This window comes from Lactuca serriola, chromosome 5, assembly GCF_051521515.1.
Source record: "Lactuca serriola cultivar US96UC23 chromosome 5, Lser_US96UC23_V15, whole genome shotgun sequence".
In the NCBI taxonomy this organism is placed as follows: Eukaryota; Viridiplantae; Streptophyta; class Magnoliopsida; order Asterales; family Asteraceae; genus Lactuca; species Lactuca serriola.
Genome location: NC_136412.1, coordinates 243,180,826 through 243,207,803, shown reverse-complemented (window position 1 = coordinate 243,207,803; position 26,978 = coordinate 243,180,826). Strand labels below are relative to the sequence as shown.

Here is a 26,978-nt window from a genome sequence, read left to right as displayed (position 1 = left end):
CTAGACCTATGAATTGAACTATCAAGGCTTTTAGTACTCTTATTGTATTTTATTTCTAAATTGAAGTTATGCTACGCGGCCTACGCCCAACTAACAACAAAGAGAGCGGATACCTATCATGTTAACTAAAAAAATTTCATCTTTCAGTAATTTTTAAAACAACTAAAGCTCGATTTTTATCCAAAATAGTGTCAACTAAATATGTAAAATAATCATTAATTATCTTCACTTCTGTCTAACACGTACCGATTATCAATTAACAAAAATAAACCCAAATAAAGATGAACTTAAGCTTTTTATATCAAGAAATATGCACTCTAGAATCTATTTTTTTTCTTATATTTGAGTTCATGAAGATGACATCGAATGGATAATAATTTGGGAATTCAAACTTGAGAAATTAATTTTGTTAACGTTAAAGTTATATTTTTGTGAAATGTCTCAACGCCTGAGAACCATATATTGTGAAAATGATCCAGAATTATAATTTGGTTAGTTTAGATTGGATTTTAAGTTAGTTCAGATTATTCGGATATATGTTTTGATTAGATGACATCCAACGGATCTTTCAAATAAACACCCCAAGAGGAGTTAGATAAGAAGGTAGGCTTTTTCTTTGACGTTGCACTTCACTGGAACATGAGGTGGCAAGTGGGGGTTTTCATGGGGAATTTGTGGTAGAATGTAGCATTGGGTGAAGATAAATGTGAATACTTTGAAATATACTACTTTGTTTAAGAATAGTTTAATAGATTGAAGATAATCCCATATTCGAGAAATTAAATATCATCCTATCTATATCATTTTATTCCATTTTGATACATAAAATTGTTGAGTTTAGAATAATATTATAAGTTTAGAAATGATCGAACAAATATATAATTACCATTAAATTAACCAACAATTATTAAATTTATATTATAACAAATTACATTATATATTTTCTAATATTATTAATTACTATTATTATACAGATATATAATAAATTAATAGTTTTATATCCATATACGATTTTCTCTAATAACTACTGTTCAATATGGCACCAAATTAATTAAAAGTAGATATCAGATTTTCTTAAATAAAGTATTAATAATACAATAACAACTCAATAAAATGCATTGATTTTTTTTCGTAGTCTCTCTTTTGATATATTATTAAGATTATGATATTAATATTAACATAATAAATAAAATAATAAGAGGGAGGGGGGGGGGGGGGGGGGGGGGGGGGGGCGTTGGAAGTCAAAGATACCCCATCCGCACCCTCTATCTCTATATATTTGATATTTCTCTTATGCAAAGGCCTTAGGGTTTTCCACAGTTTCCCCTTCCATCATCTCTCTCTCTCTCTCTCTCTCTCTCTCTCTCTCTCTCTCTCTCTCTCTCTCTCTCTCTCTCTCTCTCTCTCTCTCTCTCTCTCTCCAGAAACCAATGGTTAGGTGGTGTGTGGGGGTGGGCGGGTGGGGTGATTAGATGCAGTTAGTATATTAATCATCGATCTATCTTTAGAAGGAGGAGGATGAGACAGATAGTGGTTTGTGGGGGATGTTGGCTGGCTCGATGCATTCATCCTTTTCGATTAATTGAATTTGCAGCAATTTCTTCGTATAAGATGACAACATCGGACCAGGCTTCATTCCTCTCAAACCCCCGTTCTTATGTTTTCCCTTTCATTCTTTTAACCTTAATTTATCCATCTTCTTCATCCTTTTAACACAACATGCAACCTTTTCTTCTTTTGGATCTGTATATACTTTGGCTGTGTATTTCCTTATGTTGCGTGTCAGCTTGTGTTAATTATTTGGAGATGTTATGATGCACCGTTTGGAACCAAAAATCAAGATTTCTTGATATGGAAAGGTTTCCTACAATGCAAGAGTAATTAGTACCACTGCATTTCTTCGAAAAAATAGTATATTATATACATAATAATTTATCAGCTTCTAATCACTACACTCTTGGTAGGGTTTTTGAAGATTTACATATGCTGAACATCTCTCAGGATATCGGATGAAACACTACAATTATAAAAGCCCTCGAGATGAGTTCGACATTCAAAGTCTAGAAATGGTATTTGGATAATTTGGAAAAGAGCAGCCTTCACTTCTATCTCACATGGAGACACAAGGAACCATGGTCAAACACTTTTTGCTGTCTTTTATTAAAATTGTAAATATATGTTGACTTCTTAAATGTATTAAAGTTTTTTGTTGACTCTTATACATGTTTTGATGTGTGTACCTCAAAAAGGAAAACAATAATTAACAGAAGCTTTAAATGCTGAGGAAAATCAGTTTTTCGAAGCATTAAAATGTCGATATATATATATATATATATATATATATATATATATATATATATATATATATATATATATATATATATATATATATATATACACACACCCGCGCATTGCGCAGAAGCATCTACATAGCTGAAATCTTTACAAATATATGTTTATTTAAATATAACAATAATGTCGTTAAATTTAATATAATAATTCGTATACGAAGTTGATATAGTATATTAATTATTTTCAATTATATGATAATATATATATATATATATATATATATATATATATATATATATATATATATATATATATATATATCTATTAAAATAGTATAATCTCAATTTTTTGAATGACTTCTACCTGTGGGTTACTTATGAATAAAATTAAATATAATATATGGTTTAAATTATTTAGAGTTGTTATTGTTAATTCATTTTCAAAATTTATTATCAAACATTTTTTTTTTATTTTAAAGGTAACAATATAATCATTTATATAGAGTTATTTTTAACTATTGTTATTGTAAGTTATTTTAAGCTACTTATTTCAAAACCTTTAACGATTATAAAAATATCTTTAGGAAATATTTTAGTGAATTGATATTACAATTTAGTTTTTTGCATTTAGCACTACAATTTATCACTTTTCACTATTCACAAAATATTTTTTGGGTTTTTTTTAAGTGAAACTGAAATTTATATTGAAGTTGACCGTATATAATTATATTTAAATTAACAATTGAAGTATTTTGTCAATACAGTTCAAAAGTTGTAGCTTGAAACTGATAATGATTAAATACAACAATATATTAAATCTAATAAATTAAGTATAATATGTTAAAAGTTGAAGACATAACTTTATAAGTAGAAGTAAAAATATTATTTTAATATTTAAATTTAGTTTATTATTTATTACACTTTAGGTTTGATACTTATTTAACCTTATTAATCAATTTATAATCATTATTAGAAATACACTACAATTTATCACTTTTAACTATTTACAAAATATTCTTTGGGTTGTTTAAATTAAACTAAATTTTATATTTAAGTTGATACTGTAAGGTTATATTTAAATTAACAATTTAAGTATTTTATACAAATTGATCAAAAGTTGTAGCTTTAAAATGATAACGGTTTACATACAACATATTAGACTAAATAAATTAAGTATAATATGTTAAAAGTTAAAAACAAACTTTATAAGTAGAAGAAAATATAAATTTTTAATATTGAAATTTAGTTTATATATGTTTACACTTTATGTTTGATATTTATTTAACCTTATTAACCAACTTATAATAATTATTTGAAAGAAATTAAAAAGTCATGGGAGTTTCAAATGAATGTGGTGAAAGGAAAAAATACATGGGAGTTTCAAATGAATATGGTTCAAGAAAAAATGCAAGCTTTATAAGTATATAATGAAATGATATATATATATATATATATATATATATATATATATATACACACACACACACACACACACACACACATATATATATATATATATATATATATATATATATATACACAAGAATTTTTTTTCAACCACATTAAGGTGGTGTTTGTTTTTTGTCCGCAGATCTTCCTAGTATCTTTTCTCTGCACGACGCAGACCACACGCAGACATTAACCTTTGCAGACTGTTTGTTTTTTTATCAAATATATACGTTAATTTATACCATTTTTATTTTCATTGTTTATACATTAATACATAAAAGTTGATTTAGATTTGTTAATTATTTATAACAAAGTCATAAATATATTAAAAAATCACTTTGTGTTTTAAAAAAAACAGTTTATTTAGATTTTAGTTTATTTTAGTAGTCTGCAGATGTTAAAAAAAACAAACAGTCTTCTTTTTTCAGACTGCAGACGTTTGGTCCACCTCTTCTGCTGCAGAGGTCTACAGATATGGTCCACAGACTGCAGACATTTTAACTCAAAAAAAAAAAACAAACAAACAACACCTTTGTAACCCCCAACTTTTGAACTTTTTTTCTTAAATTAATATTTTAAATCCAATATTATTGTAATTTCAATATTAATTCTTTATTCTCAATATGATATACTTAGTTTGATAATCTAAATATGATATTAAATTTGAAACATAATTTTTATAATATATTTAAAGCTTATTTTTTAAAAACATAGCTATAAATTTTAAATGGAAAATCTAAATAAAAATGTCAAATTAATAAAAAAAAAATTAGTTAAAAATTACTTTTTATAATAATGATATTGTCCTCAAAATAGATAGTGTAAAATAAATTAAAAATATGAAAAGTTTAAATAAAATATTAAATATAAAACATGTATCAAAAAATAGCTTTAAGATTCATTAAAAATAAAATATGTCTATTTAAATTGACTTTATTTTTATTTTCATGGTTATTGGTTATAAAGATGATACGATTTTAAATAGAATAATATGATATCTATTATTTGATACTCATAAATCCATTACGAAAGTAATTTCGTACACTCATTTTTTATAATACTTATCATGTAACGCTTTGTCCTTCTTTTTCACGAACAGGGTCGATGCTTCCTATGGTGAACTGATCAGACTAATTAAGAGTAAATTACATGAATGGACCCTATGGTTTGGGGTAATTTGCGTGCTTGGTCCCTTACTTATTTTTCTAACTCGGAAGGTCCCTACTGTTTGTTTTTGTTACGCGTTTGGTCCTTACTGTTTGTTTTTGTTACAAGCTTGGTCGCTATCTTACCTAAAAAGACTATTATTTAAATAGGTAAAAATTATGGGGTATGTAAGGTAAGGTGAGGTGAGTGGAGTGGGGTTGAGGTGTGTTTATTTAAATAAATCAAAAAATCAAGGGCAAAATAGTCATTTTAGGTAAGACAGAGACCAAACGCATAACAAAAATAAACACTAGGGACCTTTTGAGTTAAAAAAATAAGTTAGGGACCAAACACGAAAATTACTCTAAACCGTAGGGACCATTCGTGTAATTTACTCGACTAATAAACCCAGTCTAATAGCTCCTAAAGCTGTGTAGAATACTCCTGAATCTCCGATGGTGCCAAACGACACGGTGAACTTGGCTATCGGGGTTGCTCCAGGAACTAAATCATTTCAGAACTCAACGTGCCTCTTGGGAGGCACTCCTGGAAAATCCTGAAGAAACACATCGTGGAAAACCAGAACAATAGGAACCTTACTCAACGTTGTCGTGCCCCAAACCAAGTATTACCCAGATAAGCCAAAAACCCAAAACAGTCCTGCTGAAGATATCTCCTGGCTCTTGTAGCTGAACTGAGAGCCTGTTAATGCAAAGCTCCCTTGCCAGGAATAACTAGTTGTCCCCCACTTTGAGCTCGAACTCTCAATTGCTGGTGATCATAGCCAATCATGCCCCCATTGGGACCCAACCTATCCATCCTGATGATAACCCTCAAGGCACTCAAAGAACGATCATCAACAATCTCTACCTCCAACGGATAATCCAGAATCCTGAGAGCATCACTAAATTTCTTGCTAAGCACAAGAGATACAAAGGATCCGGAAGCACCTGAATCAAACAAAACATGATCAGTCATGTAACACTCCAAATCAAGTATTACCTTTGAAGCCCTTGAAAAATTTAAATGTTACATAATAAGTCCCTGAAGTATGCTGAGCGTACTCATGGGTACGCTTAGCGTACTTTGCAAGAATGATTGCGGAGGGACAACACGTACGCTGGGCGTACCAAGAGTAAGCTAGGCGTACGTGACGGATGTGCAAACCCTAATTTTCGGACTTAAGACCTATAAAAGCATCCTTATCTCATTTGAGCCTCACCCTAATCAGCCTCTTTCAGCTTTAAATGTCTCTAAAAACCCTCAAAACCATTAGAAAGTGTGCTTTGAGCTTAAGGAGTGCATTTGTGGCCATTTTAGTGTCCATTCAAGAAGAAGGAGTTGTCAAGCAAGCTTGGAGTGGCATTGGGCTTCAAGAATCTGTATCTAGTTCATCTTGAGGAGCTTCTGCAAGTATAAAGCTTTGATCTTTCCTTCTTATTCTTTAGATCTAGTTAGGGCTTTCTTTATGGTCCCTTTTGTTGGTTTTGGACCTTCTCTTTAGAGTTGAGCAACTCCAAAGGTTGAAATGGTTAGATCTGAGCCTTGTGAGCACGCTAGATGTATAAATGTGCTAGCTTGGGGAGTATCTAGATTCCATGCAAGAGTTTGGATCCTTATATGAAGTTCTAATGTGAAGAATGAAGTTTTTTAAGTCCCATAGAGCATGAAAGGGCATAAAGTTGCCAACTTTATGCCCTAGGACGTCTTAATGAGTTTAGATTTGGTTTTGGACGTTAGAACATCGAGTATTAAGGACTTAATGGAAGGAAGTGCTTAATATGTTTGTACACTAGGCGTAAGTTAGTGTACGCCGCACGTACTACTCAGGGACTCAGTACACTGCGCGTACCAGGGTGGTACGCCAGGCGTACGCACATCAATTGGGCTTGGACTTGTTTTGGGCCTTTGAGCTTTTGGGCCTCAACTAGTCATTGGGCCTGGTCACGTTTTGGAGTTAGTAGGCTAGTTTATCTGTTTTGGGCCATGGATGTTATGGTTGGGCTTTACAGGGCCATGAGGCCCATTGATGATTCTAGATATGGAATTTGGGCCCATTAGCTAAGGAGTACTTTTTGGGCCATTGTGAAAGGACTTGGGGATTTAGGTTCTCCACATAGATGGTATTAACATTGAGTAATGTTATTATTTTTCAGCACGGGTGTTTACCGACTGTTAGGAGAGCAACCGTCAGAGTCTTTAGACGAAGGTGAGTCTCCTCACCATACCAATGGGTTTAAGGCACCAAGGTTGGCCCATTATTTGTTATGTGGTAGTTGATTATGGAATATTTGATACACTAGTTATTTGTGACACTTGCATGAAAGACCTCAGGGGGGTTCCAGAGGCACCTATGTGTAAGACCTTGGAGGATTTCCAAGCCATCCTTAGTAAAGACCTCGGGGGGGGGGGGGGGGGGGTCCCGAGGCATTTGGGCTAAGACCTTGGGGGGTTCCCCAGGCACGCGAAGTAAGACCCTGGAGGGTTTCTAGGGCATCCTTGGGATAAGACCTTGGGGGGTTCCCGAGGCACCCGGAGTAAGACCCTAGAGGGTTTTCAGGGCATCCATATATGTGGTATGCATGGCTAATGTGATATATGTAGCTTTATGACTAATATGATATGTGATATGTGGATTATATGTGCGGTATGCTCTGGGGAACTCACTAAGCATTAGCTTACAATTTATGGATTTGTTTCAGGTACTTCTGAGCCCAAGAGCAAGGGCAAGGCTTGATGGTGCGGAGTGCACTCTCTCAGGCGTTTTCTATAGGACACTCTGATGAATTGAAATAAAATTGTACTTAATATGGATTTTGGAAATAGATGTATTTCGTAATTTCAACGATTATGGATAGTCTTTTGGTTAATCAAAAATGAAAATTTTCTTTTGAAAATTGGGTCGCTATAAGTCATACCATTAACTAAGAAATCCCTATACAAGATCAGACATAACATAAACATAAATAAAGAAAGTAATAAAAGATATGATAAAATCACGTGTCGGTAACCATATCTGGCATTGCTCAAGCCTCATCGGTAGTCAACTGAAATGCCCTGCTCTTCACCATAGGTGTCTCTGCGTTATCCTGGCGGCCATTGGTGATCCTCAAGGTGGCTAGTGCAGGCGCTGCTACTTCCCCTCCTGATAGCCTCGGCTAATCGACCTTTTATGGCCGGTCTGATTGCAATGAAAACAAATGAATGCATCATTGGGGAAGTTCTTACTCATATTACAAGTTTGACCACATCTGGAACAACCTGAACCCATTGCTGGACATGCTTGACCATGCAGTTTTCCATAACGGCTCCGACCCTACTGGCCTCTAGTATGTGAATCAGATGTCTTGGGCTTCTTAGCCTGACCCAATTTTGCCTTCCCCTACTCCATATTGCGCTTCATCTGAAGTGCTAACTTAATTTCCCTTTCCCAGGCCCTCACAATCATATCATTCAGGGTCTTTCACCCCGAATAGCTCAGAAAATCCCTGATCTCATCCTTCAGCATGTCATGGTATTGTAGAACTAACAGGGCCCTTTCTCGAAACTTGGCCGTGATCTCTGCCATAGCCTCTGTAGTATGATGAAGGTCTTGAAACTCCCTCACCATCTGCTGAACCTCAATTATTGGTGCAAACTCCTCGTGAAATCTCGTAAGAAACTCCACCCACGACATGGAGACTACTGCATCAGTCCCCAATGCATGACCGAACTCTTCCCACTGGTCTCGGGCTCGGTCTCTCAGAAGGTAGGAGGCAAATCCCACCTTTTCCCCCTTAGGGAAGAATCTTGTTTGATGAGCATCCTCCATGTCAGTGATCTGTCAATGGCTAGAAATGGGGTCCTTATCCCCAAAGAACTCTATAGCTCCACAGGCCTTGAACTCTCGAAACGAGGGAGTCTATGCTCCTAACTATCCCGAAGTGATCTCCGCCCAAAGGGCCCCGAGTCGCCCGTACAGGAGCTCCATAATCCCCTCCTTGATGGTACCAAAAATCATACGGGTGGACTCCATGGTACCACGAGTGATCTCTAATGTCATAAACTCGTGCAACCGATCATCTATTGGTTTGACACCAGCGCCATAACCAGTTGCAGAAGCTCCTCCTCGAGTGGAAACCATACTCAACTGAGTACAAACATATAAACGATCATCAAAATATTGATGGCACTTCCTCTATAAAAACCCTTAAGAGTTCCAAGAATGTTCTTGCCTCGAGTACATATCCTGTGCTTTCGTAGTACATGCCTAATACCACCTTCCACACCTATCTGTACTTTCCTCAAGAACCATCCCGAATCCCCTAAGTCACCACACTAGATCTATATACACCATCCCTATTCTAAACAACATACAAACCTACTATCACATTTCCTAGGTTCGCCTAGGAAATCTCAATTCAACCGCCCTGCTATACCGAGAACCTCAACCAACACCGCTGGTTTCCCTATGCATGCAAGGTGTACACAAAATGGGATCATATATAATGTTGAATATGATTCTACCCTAAATCCACAACCAAACAAGGAACATGAAATGAGACTAAACCGATCATTCTAGGGCTATATGAACCTAATCATATACAACTTTTATAGCATACACTTAGCAACTAACTTAGTCAATATCAATTTCGACAAACACATAGCATCTAATCCTCTTAGGCTATAAGGCAACACACAAATCAGACAATTCTATCATATGATTCCTTAAGGTATCCTTAGCCATACTCTAGCATTCAGTTGACATATTTGATATAATATTCGTAACAGAAGGGTGTGTGTATTTTGGGAACCACTTACTTGAGCTCGATTGATTACACGCATCATACCCCATTTCCACTTGGTAAAACTATTTTAAAATTTCATTTCCTGTTGAAAAGATTAACAATTCCTCAGTTTGAGTTCTAATATACTCAAAAGTGTGCTCGAATCCATCAAACCATGGCTTTGATACCAACTTGTAACACCCCAAAAATAGTGGTAAATATTTTGTATTTTAAAAACCATTAGTTCCATACATTATATGTCTTAAAGTCAACCACATTACAAAATGTCAAACATCAGAGTACAAATAATCATAAGTGCGGAATCATGAGGAGGGGGATGCTGTGCCATCACATTGAGCCCTTCCCTTTCATACGTACCTGAACCATAAACATAAACTATAAGCACAAAGCTTATTGAGTTCTCTAAATTACCACATACCAAACATACAACTGGGGCTAGCCCTGGGGTATATTCCAACCCAATATATAGTTATGTGCCTAGCCTTGGGCCCCAACCCTAGGGTCTCTTTCAACCCATCACATAGTCATGGGCCCAGCCATGTGGTTTATTTCAACCCGGTCATATACTAATGGGCCCATGCATGGGGCCCAACCCTGGGGTTTATTTCAACCCAATCATACAAATATGCAAGAGTCACAAAGACAACTAACATCCTACATACACAATTTAGTGAGCTAACATTGGTGCCTCCAACCCACAAGCACATTCAGAAGACTCACCTAGCACAGAAGAATACTAAATCTCGCACACATACTACCAGTACTAGACTTCTCCTATTAATCACATAAAATTAACCTAATTAACAATTAAGGTAAATACTCTAGCTCAATTAGTCCAAATACCAAACTAATCCTCAATTGGGCAAAAGACGATTTCCCACTTCTAAGTCCAACACTCACAGTTGACTAAAAGTCCAGAAAGTCAAAAGTCAAACCCTTGTTGACTTACCTATGGCATACCATAGATCTAAGCATGACGTAGAACACCATGCTGATTATGGGCTCAAAACAGGCTACGGTGGGCATAACCTAAGTTACGGACGGTGTAACCAACAATTCATCAAAATCCAATGCTAAGGTCTTAAGTCATTAAGAACTTCAAACCAACCTCATATCTGATCTAAAAAGGCACTCTAATCCATAAAGTCTCCAGCTTTATGCCTTTACATGGCAAAAGAGAGATAAAATATAAAACACTAACTTATATTACCATATAAAACCCCATAACTCTTTCATGGATGAATACAAAGGACCAAGATTACATTTTTTGTCACCAAACACTCAAAAACTTCCGAAAGGATAGCTCAAATGGTCTGGTATAGACCATACTTATTGGACCAATGTTTTGGGAAACAAAAGTCATAAACTTGTAACCTAACAAGATCTACCAAATCATGCCTCAAGATTTGAACTTTATACCTACTATAGATGAAAAATGATGTGTAGATTCTAGATCTTAGAGCATAAGTGCACCACCTCTTCTCCAATGATCCTCCTTCACCACCAAGAACACCAAAATATTACTCAAAAGCTTCAAAACTCACATTTAATGATTAGGGTTTTGATATGGGGGGCTAAGAGGGATGGAAGGTGGTTATAAGAAGGTCCAAGAGGAGTTAATGTCCTTAAATAGGGTTCACAAACCTAGATATTAGGGTTTTGGGATAAGCACGAGTACGCCTGACGTACTACATGTCTACACCCTGCGTACCTAGCAAAAATCACGATCCCTTTTATGACTTACACTCAATGTACCCTCCATGTATGCCCAACATAAGGATTTGTTTTGCTAGAAATATAATTGTTTTGTATTGAAATTGAAAATACCTTGAAAAATGAAAATACCTTGAAATAGGTGTTACATTGATTCCACTATATTCCCTCCAAGAGGTCTATCTCTTGTATGGCTGCCATATAACATATAATCTACATAGTAAGTAAGTTTGCGAGACCTCACCTCAAAAGCTAATACAAAATCCACATAGTGAGCAGAGCGGTACTGATACTATCTATAACCACTACACATAATTAACCCTAGTTTAATAATTATGGTAAAACACAGTAAATATTTTATACTTCTTTATTGAGTCTCAGCCCTCTCTGATAAGGAAGAAAACAAAAGAATCTCAATTTTACGACAAATCCGGTTCGATGGCTGTTCTCTACTAACCACAAGGATATAGGGACTCTATATTTCATCTTTGGTGCCATTGCTGGAGTGATGGGCACATGCTTCATCTCACCATGTCATAAGCTTTCCAGATGTCAGTCCAGTGCCAATTCAAAAGAAACGCTCTTTGTCACAACTGGAAATTTTGTGTCATGTAATCTATACACTCAAGATAATGTGAATCAAAAGCTTAAGAACATGTGTAACACCTATGATTATGACATCAAAAACTTCAATCAAATACATCATACAAGTACTACAAATAGTCATCAAACAATTGGAGACCCTAGAAGCCCTTGTTTAAGTCCACTTTGGACTAGGACTTCCTTATTGGATCCAAATGGACCAATAAGCTTCCAATTAGACTATCATGGGCTTAGAACCCCAATTGGGCTCTAATTGGATCCACACTAATTTATTTCAACATTTTGGGCCATGTTGGGCCTAGAATGAAATGAATTAAAAGCCTTGATACATGAATAACCTAAACTAGTCCAATAAAAATATAAAAATCCTACCACATTCTTTTAGGCTTAAAACATACCCAAAATTAACTCTAATATTGGGCTTAGGGACAAAGGCCCAAAATTTTCCTTTTCCCTTCCAATTCTTGGCCCAATGCCCAAGCCCAAGAGGAAATGGAAGAGTTGACTATTTGCTTGCCACGTCATTTATAACCAACATGTTTCCATGCACATCTCATACTTCTAGGAACATATCACTTCAAAGATCACTTCCTTTCTTCCTCTCTCCCTCACTCTCAGCCATCTCAAACACACACACATCTCACAAACTCTCTCATGAACACTCAAGAAAACTCCTCCCTCTCCACTTAAAGATCTCGAAAATTTAGGAAGCATTCAAGAGGAAATTTCCACAAATTCTCCATCTAAGGTAAGATTATGCTTGGATCTATGACTTAGATTCTTTTTGTTATCAAAATCTTTTCCTAATCCATGCAAAAATCGTGATCTTACATCCTAGAAGCACCTCAAACTCGAGATCTTCAAGGAAAGAGTGCTAAGGCCAAAAATCACCAAGTTTTCTTCCATATTTTCTTCAAAAACCGAAACTTCCTAAGGTGAGCTTCATACCCCCTATTTTCTGTTTTTATGAGTTTTGTGGGGGGGGGGGGAATACAAGTGAAAGTGTAGATCTATATGTGTTTTGTATGCTTTGTATGATTTCCATGCTTATATGTGTGCTTTTGTGTGTTATAATGTTGGATCTAGCCATAAAACCCTTCAAAACCGAGATATACTTTATGTTAAATGATTTTAGCATCAAATATATTTCTACATACAAAGTGCTTCTAGAAAAATAGCTAAATGGCTTAGTAACAATTTCCTTAGGCTAAAAACACAATTTTTGGACCTAAAATGTGAAAAATACAAAGTTAAGGGCCCAAATTGACATATCACGAATTCTGATGGATGAGATGTGTTAAAACAGTTTCAATAAAACAATTTCTGGAAATATACTCTTTTGGAGGATTAAAAACACCAATTTCAAGCTTAATGGGCTAAAAATGACATTTTCGGCCCAATGAGGCCCATTATGCGAGATTTTCTGTTTTGGAGGGCCAAAACTGTATTTTTCTGTAAGACAGTGGACTATAAGTGTTTCAAGTCCTTTTCAAAGGTTTAAAATGCTTTTTAAATTTAAAAAGGACTAAAGTTGCAAAATTTTTACAATTTGGGCCAAAATTGTCAAAGTTGCGAAAAAGAAGGGCTATAACCGAGAAAACTGCAATTTCAGGGACTAAAACTGTTTTCATTGAAAAGTATGCTGAAAAATATCAATTTCAATAATTTTTGGTGTTAAAATGTCAAGAAAAATGATTTAAGGATCAAACCGGAAAGTTATTTAATTAAAGGGTTGAAAAAGTAAATTTTACAAACAATGAGGGGCTGAAAACAGAAAACTTCCAAGGCTAATTCAATACACGCAATTTGATCAAATGATGGCACCGCGACTATCGACGAAATACAATACACTACAATACCAAAAGTCGTTGTTAAACGAATTGGTTCGGTCTCGAACCAATAAAATCCGAAACTACTAACACGACGACACTACGACACTACGATTCATACAAGTAACGTTTGGGAATTCAATATACATGCGAGTGTGCACAGACGTCTACGCACCATCTTTGGGCCCTAAAAGTGTAAAATCTTGTTTGTTGGGCCTAGCTAGCCCAATGACCTGATCTTAAGGCCCGAAGACCTCTATCTTACGAAGTGTTGGGTTTTACCGATCTGACACAACATAAAAGGGCTTTCAATGGCTTGTATACTACTGGTCCCCAAGGGTCCTTTGGTATTGCTAGTAAAGTCTACATTTCATGCGAGGCGGGTCTGGGACCCCTCGTACATTTTTTTTATCCCCAACCGGTTAATGGAGTCATTGAGGTCTGCGTGTCCTCTTTCTCTTCGGATGTGGGACTACACATAGTCAGGGCGGTTGGATAATGTGATTAGTACGGACGACGCCTACGGGATCTTTAGTATAGCTATAAACTGGTCGTTTGTGTAATGCGTGTTTGTAGCAATTAATCATGCTCAAAAATAATCCAACGTCGCCTGGGATTGACACTACACGCTATGCAATGGTTTCAATGTAACTTCATGGAATTCAAGGAATTAGGAAAACATTGGGTTTTCCTAGGGTTTTTCAATACATACAGATTCGAAATGCATACAACTTTAATGAACAATTTTTACAAGTATAGAAACAAACAAGCATACCTATGGATCTCCACAAACGTTTTCAAAAGCATTTCTTTTCAGAAAATATCGGATTTTCTGGTGGTTTTCAAACGATACGAAACATTGTTTTTCTTCAAATACCGCTTATGAACTCACCAACATTTCACATGTTGACGTTTTTCAAAATACTTGTATTCTCAGGGAACCAGTGAAACAAAGGAAATCATATTCAGTGATGGCTTGCAGTTTATTTATGTACGAATCGAACAATTTATTTTTGGGAATGTAATGTTTAAACAATGTACTTCATGTAAACTCTACTGGTTGTACTATATTAATGCATGGTGACGAATGTTGTTACGTTTCATATATATTCAATGTTATGGTATTCAATTGAGTCACGACAGCCCCCGAACGTTTCCGCCGCCTGGTTCGGGGGTGTGACACTCTTGGCCGATTAGTTGGGTTAAAACGGCCGATATGAGCTGAGATATCGGTCCTATGAATCTGTTCCCGAGGGTCGAGCCGACAAAGAAAAGAAGGTAGAACCAATGGGCCCTTAGTCCGCCCCTTATGTAGTACATAGAGGCGTCGCGAAGGAGTGAAGAGACCAACATCAAAAGAATAACCTCATTCTCTTAGTCAAGGTAGGGGTTCAGCCTCTCTTTTCTCGCGGAACACTCACTTAATGGGGCTATTTGAATTGGAAGACAACGACAAAAGTGAAAGAAGGAGGTCTATTTCGTTGATCGATGTCAATGGACCAAGAAATTTGTCCTTTGCTGAAAGCTCATAGGGTAAGAAAAATGGAAACGTAGGTTTTGTCAGTGATTAAATGCGCTTAAAACTAATCTCAGATCAAAAGTTTAACGACCTAAAAATTATAAGGTAAAATATTTATTTTTAATTCAACCATAAACATCTTTAATCTATTGTAAACATTCGAAAGTATTTCAGAGTAAAATAGTTATCAGAGTAAAATCCCAAAATCACAAAGTGCGAAAACAAGGGTGGATGCGATGCAACCACGTTGGGCCCTTTCCTTTCGAACTAGAAGTACCTGGAAACATTTTATCATAAACCGTAATCACAAAGCTTAGTGAGTTACCAAATATACCCGCATACCATACATATTTTCCAGCTCAAGGTTTTGTTGGGTTGATTTCACCCCCGAGTCTATTTCAATTCATGTGCCGACCCAAAGCTGTACCGGGTCTATTTCAGCCCTGAGTCTATTTCAACTCATATGTAAGCACCAGGCTGTACCGAGTCTATTTCACCCCCGCATCTATTTCACTCCACATACATATAACAAACAAGCACATAGGCATACAACACATATAACAACAGTCACAAAGACTACAAGCACATAACATATTCTAGTGTCCTACAATATAGTGAACAAACTCACCTCAGTCTACTGTCAGTTAAACAGATGTTTAGGTTGCTGAACAGGAGAATCTTTGCGCTAACCAATCAAATACAACCGCAATTAATAATTAGGCCATAACCATAACCGAGAATCTAGTCTATTTGTCCAACACCCAATGTAAAAGATCATTTTACCCTTCCCTTACTTGGCCCAATAACCGAGGCCCAAAACTTAGCGGCACCAAAAGTTCAATAGTATTCCAATTCCTAAACGACACCAAAAGTTCAATATAGGCCTAAGTCCAAGAAGGCCTAAAACCTCACAGTGGCCCAAAGTCTAAAAGGTTAGTGACCTACCAAACGTCCAAACCCCTAATAATCCAAATATGGCCAAAACCACAAAATCCAATGAAAGTCAACAGCTGTTGAGTACGCCCACCATACTCCAACTTATGCCAGGCAAACTATAGCCTAGTACGCACAACGTACTATGGAGTACGCCCAACGTACTGGTCAGTCCCTATTAACCTTAGATCTATTGCTAAACGAAGTCTTAATACTATAAAGTTGGCAACCTTATTCCTTTGCATGACTTAAAGGGACCCGATAACCGTTTTTATCCGTCTAAGTCCAGAATACGGATACCAACTCTTGCATGGTTCATTAAAACCGATCAAGATGACAATTTATGCCCTAAGAACATCAAAAATTCTAATATCTAACATTCTAAGCTTCTATGAGTAGCTCATACACACAAGGATGGCTGAAGGGACCATATTAAGCTCAAAAGGAAGATAAAGTGTTTTGAGGGAAGGAGGCTGATGATAAGAAGAAGATAAAGTGTTTAAATAGGGTCCAAACCCTAAAAATTAGGGTTTGTACTAGATGTCCGTACGCCCAACGTACTTGGTTGCCTTACGCGATTAACTTGAGCCATGTACGCCCAACATACTCCCTGTACGCCTGGTGTAACGCCCACATATTTGGGCTAGACAATTTAGAGATAATAAGTGTTAAAAATGACTTTTTGATAGAAGATTATCTTGGACAAATAATCTTAACCAAAGTAATATTTAGGGTCAACAATTGTAACCTATTTGACGTAATAAAGAAGAATTATATGAATACTATGTTTTTTACGATTTTTATAAATTAATAAAATTGGAAAAATCAGTCGAATCGTCCATATGAATTACATATGAATTAGAAAGTACACGTCGTCCCGATCTCGAAAATATAAATTTCTTCGAAATCCGAATCCGTATGAATTAGATATGATTTTTATAAAATATAAAAGTCAGTCGTGCACAAGGAATGTGACGTAAAAAGCTACGAAGAGAATGGTTGACTTTTAGCTAAATTCACCGAAAATAAAATCATAGTACTCTTTAAAATAAGAATTTTGAGAAAAAGAATGCCAAAAATGAAGTCTGTACGAGAGAATTATGATTTTAGCAAAATCATTCAATTTTATAAAAATATGGATGAAAAATAAATTCAAAATTAGTCGACGGAAGCTAAACGAAAGTTGTAGTTCTCGTCGATAGCTACGTGTGGATATAAAAATATCGAAAACGGAGTTCGTATGAACGATTTATAATTTATAATAGCATATTTACGTATTAAAATACAGTATAAATCATATATATATATATATATATATATATATATATATATATATATATATATATATATATATCATTAGAAAGGTATTGACGATGCAGTCGTCATAAGACTAGTGTTGAGTACTTTAAACATTAGTTTAGTATATGTATACTTAAATCTATTTAAAATAGTATTATAAAGGGGTGTTTATTCGTTTAAATAACTATAAGGTCATTAAGTAACCATATATGGTAGTTTTTGAAAATTCAATTACTATAAATAAGAGGCTCTAGGCTATCATATTTCTTGCGCCATTCTCTTGATTCAAGATTCTTTCTCTTCTTATCCCATGAACATTTTGGTCCCTCATGATTCGACGTCGCTTTCTGTAGTTTAAGTATAGTAAGGTGAGCGCTGAAGCGCTATATATATATATATATATATATATATATATATATATATATATATCATTAGAAAGGTATTGACGATGCAGTCGTCATAAGACTAGTGTTGAGTACTTTAAACATTAGTTTAGTATAAGTATACTTAAATCTATTTAAAATAGTATTATAAAGGGGTGTTTATTCGTTTAAATAACTATAAGGTCATTAAGTAACCATATAGGGTAGTTTTTGAAAATTCAATTACTATAAATAAGAGGCTCTAGGCTATCATATTTCTTGCGCCATTCTCTTGATTCAAGATTCTTTCTCTTCTTATCCCATGAACATTTTGGTCCCTCATGATTCGACGTCGCTTTCTGTAGTTTAAGTATAGTAAGGTGAGCGCTGAAGCGCTATGAGAATCTTTTTAGAAAGACTCAACGACAAAGTTCTACCAGCACAAAGTCTGATTTCTTGCTAAACCACCTATAAGTAGAGTTATGTAACATCCCAAAATTTTAGGCCAAAAATTTCATTTTAAATTAAACAATTATAAAACCATTTGTTTGATAACAATCATAATATCACTCATATCAAAAACCAATGTGTCGATAATCAAAACATGTCATAACAAAACATCATCAAAGTATAAATCCCAAATATCTTTGGTGCGGAAAATGTAATGTGATGCGCTGCGATCATGTTGGCTCCTTTCCCTTCGAAGAGGAAGTACCTGAAACCAAAACTGAAAACCGTAAGCACAAAAATTAGCGAGTTCCCCCATCATACCACATACAATACATTAACATATTGCCTAGCGTATTTGAGTGTTGGCCTTCCCCATCTGTCTCTTTTAACCAGTAACCGCCTAACATATCTGGGTTTTGGCCTACCCCTTCTGTCTATTTCAACTGGTAACTGCCTAGCATATCTGGGTGATGGCCTACCCCTTCGGTCTCTTTCAATTGGAAACGAAGACTATTTCACCCCTACCACTACCACATATCATCCTAGTACATAAACATATAAATCACATACTACCTAGCATATATGGGTGTTGGCCTATCCCTTCGGTCTCTTTAAACCAATAACGGGGAATATTTAACCCCTCCTACCACTATCGCATAATATCATAGCATACTAGCACATAAAGCATAATAGATAGTGGCATACTAGACAATTATCACTAAGACAATCATCTCAACTATAATCAACTACTAGTGGGCCAACATTGGTGCCTTCGACCCATTTCTACTAGAAGGTAAGTCACCTCAAATGCAGTGAAGTAGTTGAACTGTCCTAGGCTCTGAATCATCCCCACTCAAACTCCTACACATAAAAGATTTCCTTTACTTACCCTTTTACACTCATACCCCCCTAAGGGTCAACTTTGGTCAAATTCAAAGTCAAAGTTAACACCCTAGTCAAAGTCAACATTCTGGATTGACTCAACTCGCCGAGTTGGTCCATCAACTCGTTGAGTTCCACGAATCATAAACCCTGAAATCGCGATCCAACTCATCAAGTTTTTTTGACAACTCGTCGAGTTCCTCCTATCCACATAATCAAGACTTCTGCATTCAACTCGTCGAGTTTTTCCTTTTTACTGAATCGAGATACTTCGATCCAACTCGTCGAGTTCTTTAGTCTATTAAGTCCTTCCTAATGGATGAAGCTCCTATCCTTCAGATCTAAGCTCCATACTTCATATTCATACTAAAAATGTCCTTTTTAAGGGTAAAGTTTCCAACTTTACCTGTCAATGCCCTTCCTTAATGGATTTAGCTCAAACCCTAACTCTTTAAGACCTAGATCTTGATCCAAAAGCCATTAATACTTCAAGCTAAGGCATACAAACTGAGATCTAGACTCTAGACACTACAAGAACACGTAAAGTCTCTGACTTTCTCTCCATACATGGCCTTTTGTATCTTAAACGGCCAAAATGACATCCTAAAGCTTGCATGGGGCTTCAATGGCCATAAAGTTTGCACGTTTATGCTATGAAAGCCGTCCAAGGTCATAGATCTGGAAGTATACTCACTTGAGACGTCCATTTCCCAAGGACCATACTACTTGGACCAAAACCTAATAAAAGTGAAAATGAAGAGATCTAAGTAATTATTAAGCAAGTTTGAGACTTGCTTACCAGAAAATGTTGTAAATGGAGTGAAGTTTCTGGATCTAAAAGCTTCCTTTTGGGCTCTCAATCTTTCCCTTCTTCCATAAGCTTCAAATACACAAGTTTTCTCTCGAGACTTCTTTCTTTCATCATCCTCCAAGCCCTATTCCGACCCTTTTGCAAACCCTAATCCATTTGAGAGCATCTTGAGACATTTGTGTGTGTTTTGGTGATCTTGAAGAAGGAAGAAAGAAGAGGATACCATCTTAGAAGAGTGGAACGCTTTGGATCCAGAATCACATTATCATTTGACAGCATTTGAATGTAAAAATCTCTAAACTTTATGAAGTATTGATTAGATCTTGTTTAGCCATGGATTTGTGTTCTTTTGGTCCCATAAGCTTGGTATTATGAGTATAGGTTAGAAGCATAAAAATGTGATCTTGGTCATTAGTTTCCTTACATGGATGACCTAGGATGTCTTAATGAGTTAAAAAGTTAGAGTTTTTGGTATTGAGCCCTTGATAGACCCGCAAGACCATAAAGTTGGAAACTTTATGGTTAAGGACAACATTTGAGGACAAGATCTGGAATTTAGACGAAAGAGCTTACAGGATTAAGATCTTAATAGAAGGGAGAAAAAGTAGTCGCATATGATGGGCATACCAAATAGTATGTTGCATGTACATAGTCAACACCTCGTTTTCTAGTCAAGCTCGAGTACGCCCAACATACTCAGTTGAGTTGACTCGGATTGACTATTGAATTTTTGACTTTGACCAGGTTTTGACCAATTTTGACCTAATGGTATTTTGGGTACTTTGATTATAAGTTAATTTTGGTCATGCTCCAACGAATAAGGGAATGGTAGAGCTAGTAGTCGGAGCGATGTCCTATTCAACGATCTTTTTAGACTGAGATGTGAGTTTTTATCGTTGTACTTGTGGGTCGAAAAAGCCAATGCCCGCCCATTAGGTTGTGTATCCTGGTATATAGGATGTTTTTATGTTTTATTGATCTGTTAGATCTGTATCCTGATATATAGGATGTTGTTCTGGATGGGTTATGAGCATATACGCATTCCTATGTGATCATGCAACCCTAATTGCTTTGGATCTATGTTTTTCACTAATTAAACATGAAAATTAAACACTAAAGCAATAACCCTAGATCTATCATACAAGATTCGAAATTCACAATGAAATTAGGGTTAAGAGATTACCATAACTTGTTATGTAGTAATAACAAGAACAACCTTGAATATCCTTGACTCTTGAAAGCTTAGTGCCCCAAGTGTTGTACCTCTAATGGAGTCACAAACACTCAATGCAAAGGTTGATAGGAGAGATAAGGAAATTGGCTGCACATGGGTTTCATAAGCAATGGGCCGAAATTCTCATGTATAGGGGTCCTTAAATAGCTTTGGCTGCTAGGGTTTTCAGGTGGAAATCCTAATACCTTGCTTAGGCACCAAGCAGCCCATGGACACTTTTTTTGAAGCCCTTGGACGAAATCTATAGGGCCTCTCTATATGATTTCATCCAGTCCACACCAAAGGAGTCTAGTAGCCCAGTTTTGCAACTATTAATGAGTTGCAAAATAGCTCATCCATTATTAATTAGTTCCTTTAGTCCCAAAATTAACATCAAATTTATTTCTGATTAATTACTAATTAGTAATATCAAATAATATATTAATCTTGTAATATATTAATAAAATCATTTTGAGTACCAATTTATTATTTCAAATAATAAATCTTACTCTCTCTCCGCCAGTCATCATGTCAAGTTGCATGAGTGAAGGCAACCTAAAAGGACTATGCCCCAATGAAATCAAGTACATACCAATAATATTTACGGGCTTAGACACCTAATCCAACAGTCTCCTACTTGGATAAGTCTAATAACTACTATTGCAAGTATGACGTCAAAATTTGACCAGAAATCGTAGGTTTCAAAAGCCGATGTCGAACTTTGATCTAATCAATGACGCGTCCTTTAGATAAGTGATCAAATAGCCCACCGTTCTACAAGATATCGTATGGACATGAGAGATGGATTATAATAAATCTTTTCCCAAGAGTTGTTTCCCAATTTCTGATACATGGCGACTGATTAATTGAACAAATCAAATCAGTCTAGGCTTGGCCAAGCGCTTAGGGTGTCATCACTAAATCATCGAGGGGCCCACATATATCGCTTTTATCCCATTTAGGGTAAATGGAACGGATAAACTTCGACTCATGTTCTTGTACAATTCACTCATCAAATCATACACAACAATACATTTTATAATATCAAGTTTCTGATGTGTTTACGTATTATAAATGCACAATCGACTTGTAAACAACAACTCATATGTCTCCGTTTCAAGAATACAAGATATTATTGTCTCAAAAGTAGAAAGTACTCGTGATGAAATCCATGAAGTAATAGTTGAGTGTGGGTTAATCGAATACTCAAATTCCTATTTCAAGAGTACTCATGAACATTGCAACAAACATTTGCTATGTCTAAGCACTTAGAAAATATACAGTCGGATTCATGATAGTCTTAATTCACTACTTACTTCCAAAAGTATGATCGACTGTGGATGTTTGAATAATCCAATTATTCGGGAAGTAAAACATGCGAAGTGAAACTCAAGAATAACCTAATACAATATGGTCTGAAAACTTTTAAATATAAATAAAACACTTATTATTTAATCACCATATTAATTAGAACTTATTCATTGTATAATGTTTCAAACAATCAACCTAATACTTAAATTAAAACAATAGTCATCCCATGCTCTAAGCATGCACACTATGTTTATCTATGGTCATTTCCTTTGTGAAATAGATTAATGGAACATATTTCCAATGATGCTCATTTCACAATTCCAAATCCTTATCACAAGTGTAAGAATATGAAATTCTTGCAACTAACAGAATCTGTTAGAGTATGAACTTAAATGCAATTATCGTTTTGTAATCTCAAGGCACCAATGTCATAGAGGCTTTGCCAATGATATCACAAAGCATTCCATTAAAGATTTGTTACAAAAACAAATTCCATGGAAATGAAGTCTCACATTCAAAGAGCATTCCTTGAACGTCCTTCTTGCATTAAAGTTACTAACTCATACATAGATCTCAATATCCAACTCCCACTATGGAAACATTCCATAATCCATATGACTATCAATTCTGAACAAGAATTTCCTCTATTAAGAACATGTCAATATGGTCCATCCATTACCATACTTCCAACTCTCCATAAGCAAATAATCTTTAGCGAACCTCATAACGTCATTGACAGTTGTTTAATAGCTCTAGTCAGTTCTAGCCCTTTTCCTTCTTAACGCTCTAGGCATTTGGAGAAAATCAGAACAGGCGAATATTATAGCATATGGAATTGATCCTATACGCAAATCATTTGGGATTCGATTCATAATGTATTACATAAGGACATGATACTTGACCAGTCTCTTGCTATAATATTTCCATATATAGAATATGCTATGTTGAATTACCTCAACACGATATTCATATACCTTCATGACTAAGTTCCATTAAAACTTCAATATGAACTTTTAGATTTGAAATGAAGTATAATTATCCTCTCCCGTAAACCTTACAATAGCGAAACAATTTCCAAAATTTGCAACTTCGCAAATTTAAAACTTTGTTTCCTATAAATAGCATTACCAACTTGCAACACTTAACATAATAATTATGCTCTTACTAGCATAATAATTACATTCTTACTAGCATAACAATTATGCTCCCACTAGCTTTGACATGTACTAAAAAATCAGCTGGACTTCTAGAAATCAATACACATTGACTTTCTTACCAAAGTTCAGATTTCTAATACATGGTGCTTTGATAAGTCTTTATCTAGACTTCTCAAGCTCATACACCTTTCATTAGATAGCTTATGTGTGTGTCTAAACCATTTCAGACCTTATAGCAATAAGTCCCGAATGTTCAAACTAATTGCCATTTCTCGTAACTCAAACTATGAAAACGGATGTCGTAATCATATTTGAATTTGAGAACGCAATTATCACAGCTGCCAACTCTAATGATATTATTCAATAATTTAAAATCTACAAGTGAAAGCGTTTCCTTACAATCATTTTCATGAAGTAGAAAGAAACCTCTTGTCACTTAGATTTTATGGTATGTATGTTCTTATCCATGTGAATTTGTCATTTCCAATCGCTATAAAAAAAAGGTTTATGACAAATTCAAACTCATATGGACTGAACATGCTTAATCTTAATTTCTTGCCATCTGGCAGCACAAGGGCCTACTAGTGCTTCCAAGTTATTAAGCAGCTCACCTATACCGATCAATGTACTTTCACTAATCAAGGTGCTTTGCCTGATGCAATCAAAAGAGAACTCACATAACTCACATGTATAGTCAACCTAACTAGAATGGGCACAAAAACAAGAATATGTCAACACGATAGGTTATCAACCTCAAGTCGTGCGCTAGTGATTACTAAAAGGTTTATCCTTGAAACTTTTGAAGATCAACAAGACTCCCACTGTCTTCTTAGCATATAAGATTCTTTGTTATGGAACATTCCTTGACAAACAAATATTCAAGAGTTACTATGGGTTGTTATCATGAAACACTTCATATAATTGGTCTTAGTTGGTCTTTGTTTTAACTGAAAACATCACAACTACCAATTTCAAATGTGCAAGAATAAGAAAACATTTCTACTCCAAATTTCATGAGGTGTTGTAAACCTACTTAGAACATATTACTCAAGGTACAACTTGGAGTAACTAAAGTATAACTCTAAAACTTGATATTGGAACGAAGTATAACTCATCTTCTTGATTTAACCCTTTCAACAATACCTGATTCCTCTTCTTAGTCATATAAATGCACTAAGGTGTCCTTAGTGGTTTAATTGTGACATGGTTTCAAAATCTTTAGGATGATCATAAAACATGATACTAAGGTACTCTCCTTTCCTTACATATTGGAGAAACTTTTATCTTTCTTCCTAATGGATTCTTCTTATTCGTTCTGCTATACTTTGAAACTTTTTCAAGGTATTAGAATTATACTTAATCTTATAAGCGTAACCGTATTTACTAAACCAACAGTAAATCATGACGAATAGACTTTATCGTCCTTTGTGGTGGATCTGACCAGTTCACATCAATGTGTACAAGATACTTTAGTCCTTCACTTGACTCATATATACATGTGAACAAGGAATTAGTCTTAATTTACCAAAGATCAAGATTCTCATACATTACACAATCCAAATCGCATGACTCCAAGTTTCTGTCCAATTGAAACTTGAGTGATGAGAATCCTTCCTCTCTTGGTAAAAGATAACACTACCACAAGCAATACTAGTATGAATCAAATCCACTTCCAATATTGCTATCAATAGAAATATAAACACAAATTCTCATAAATGCCATTAAAAGTAATCATAAAGTAAATAATATAAACCACAAAATTCACTTTATTGATAATGTGCGGAAAACATATCCTTACAATGCAAATACACATGAAAACTATGTTTTTAGATATTCCTAAGCAATCGATCGTAACTCCTAAGAAGCGGCTCAAACATCTGATCATCAAACCATGCGATCAAAATCTATTTTTCACGATCAGATTCAGCTTATTCTTCTTTTAAGATTCCTTATTTTCTCTTCGATCCTACAAAACATAAAAATGTTATAAACACATCATGTAATAAGAATCTATAAATAGGAACTTAATAGAGTTAGATAGGGGATGTACCTCAAGTATGGTCATACAATTTGACTTTACCATATCTTAGATCTCTCAGGTAGTCTGGTCAGCTTCACTTCTAATGCTCCTTCAATTGGCAGTAGAAATAGATGGATTCTTTAGCATCAACACATGGAACTTTCTCAGAAGAGGCCTTTCTCTTATGTTCAAACTTTTTGAACTTGGCTGATTTCTCTCCCATAGGAGGAGAAACCATTTCTGTACTATCACAGTTGCCATCACCAACTTCCATGGAACTTTGGGAAATAGATCCTCCAAAAAACATTTCTTGACCAGTGCACCAAAGCATTGCTGCTTCAGCAACAATTAACAAATATGCAAGATCAATAAGTTTCACGTCGAGATCTGTCATATATTAGTCTATAAGGAACTGACTATATGACTCAGAGAGCAATTGAAGAACCAAGTCAACAGCTAGCTCCCTCAGGAAGATGACACCCAACATTCCCAATCTTTCAATGTGCGACTTCATCTTGAGGACGTGTACACATACATACTTTCCATTTTCGTGTTTTCATGCCAATAGGGCTTGAGTAACCTTGAACTTTTCAAGTTGACGAAAATGTGGGTCAGGGAGAATAACTGGAGGAGGTGGAGGAAGAGAAGTGTGATTTCCAGTTCCACCAATGCACGAAGAAGGGAATGATCTTTCACCTTGATCGATACGTGGAATATCGTCTCCAGTCAGAAAGCTTTTTCCAAAAGAATGAGGAAGACCATAGTTGTTTGAACTCGACATCTATAAAAGGGAGAAAATTCAAGTGAGTTGATTTAATCCTTAATATAAAACCCAAATGAAATATTAAGGCTAGGACCCAACACAATAAATTACAATTCAGAAAAGGGATTCCGTAATCCAATTGCAAATTATTTGAAGGTAAGTAAATGACGATTTACCAATTTCACCACGAAAACGAAATTTTAACGAATTAGGTTTTAAATGAAATTCTTAGATCTTTGGAGAGTCATTAAACTTTTCAATGACATGTTTAATCTCGATTATGCCCTTCAAGTTTGTGACTGGGATACAGAGGATCACAAACAAGGTGTGAATAACCATGCAAATTAGCTTGGTACTTTTGATGTCATTTATCATCTAATCCATGTGTCAGTTAACCACACACACTCCATTGACCAACGATAATTTATGAGCTACCCATT

At 35.3% G+C, this 26,978-nt stretch overlaps 1 long non-coding RNA gene across 1 annotated transcript; it reads left to right on the top strand.

The window, feature by feature from the left end:
- Positions 1-1,321: 1,321 nt before the first annotated feature.
- On the top strand, positions 1,322-2,219 carry LOC145053875 (uncharacterized). The gene is made up of 2 exons (XR_013684619.1): positions 1,322-1,877; positions 1,965-2,219. It is a non-coding gene; the product is annotated as an uncharacterized LOC145053875 (long non-coding RNA).
- The last annotated feature ends 24,759 nt before the right edge of the window (positions 2,220-26,978 follow it).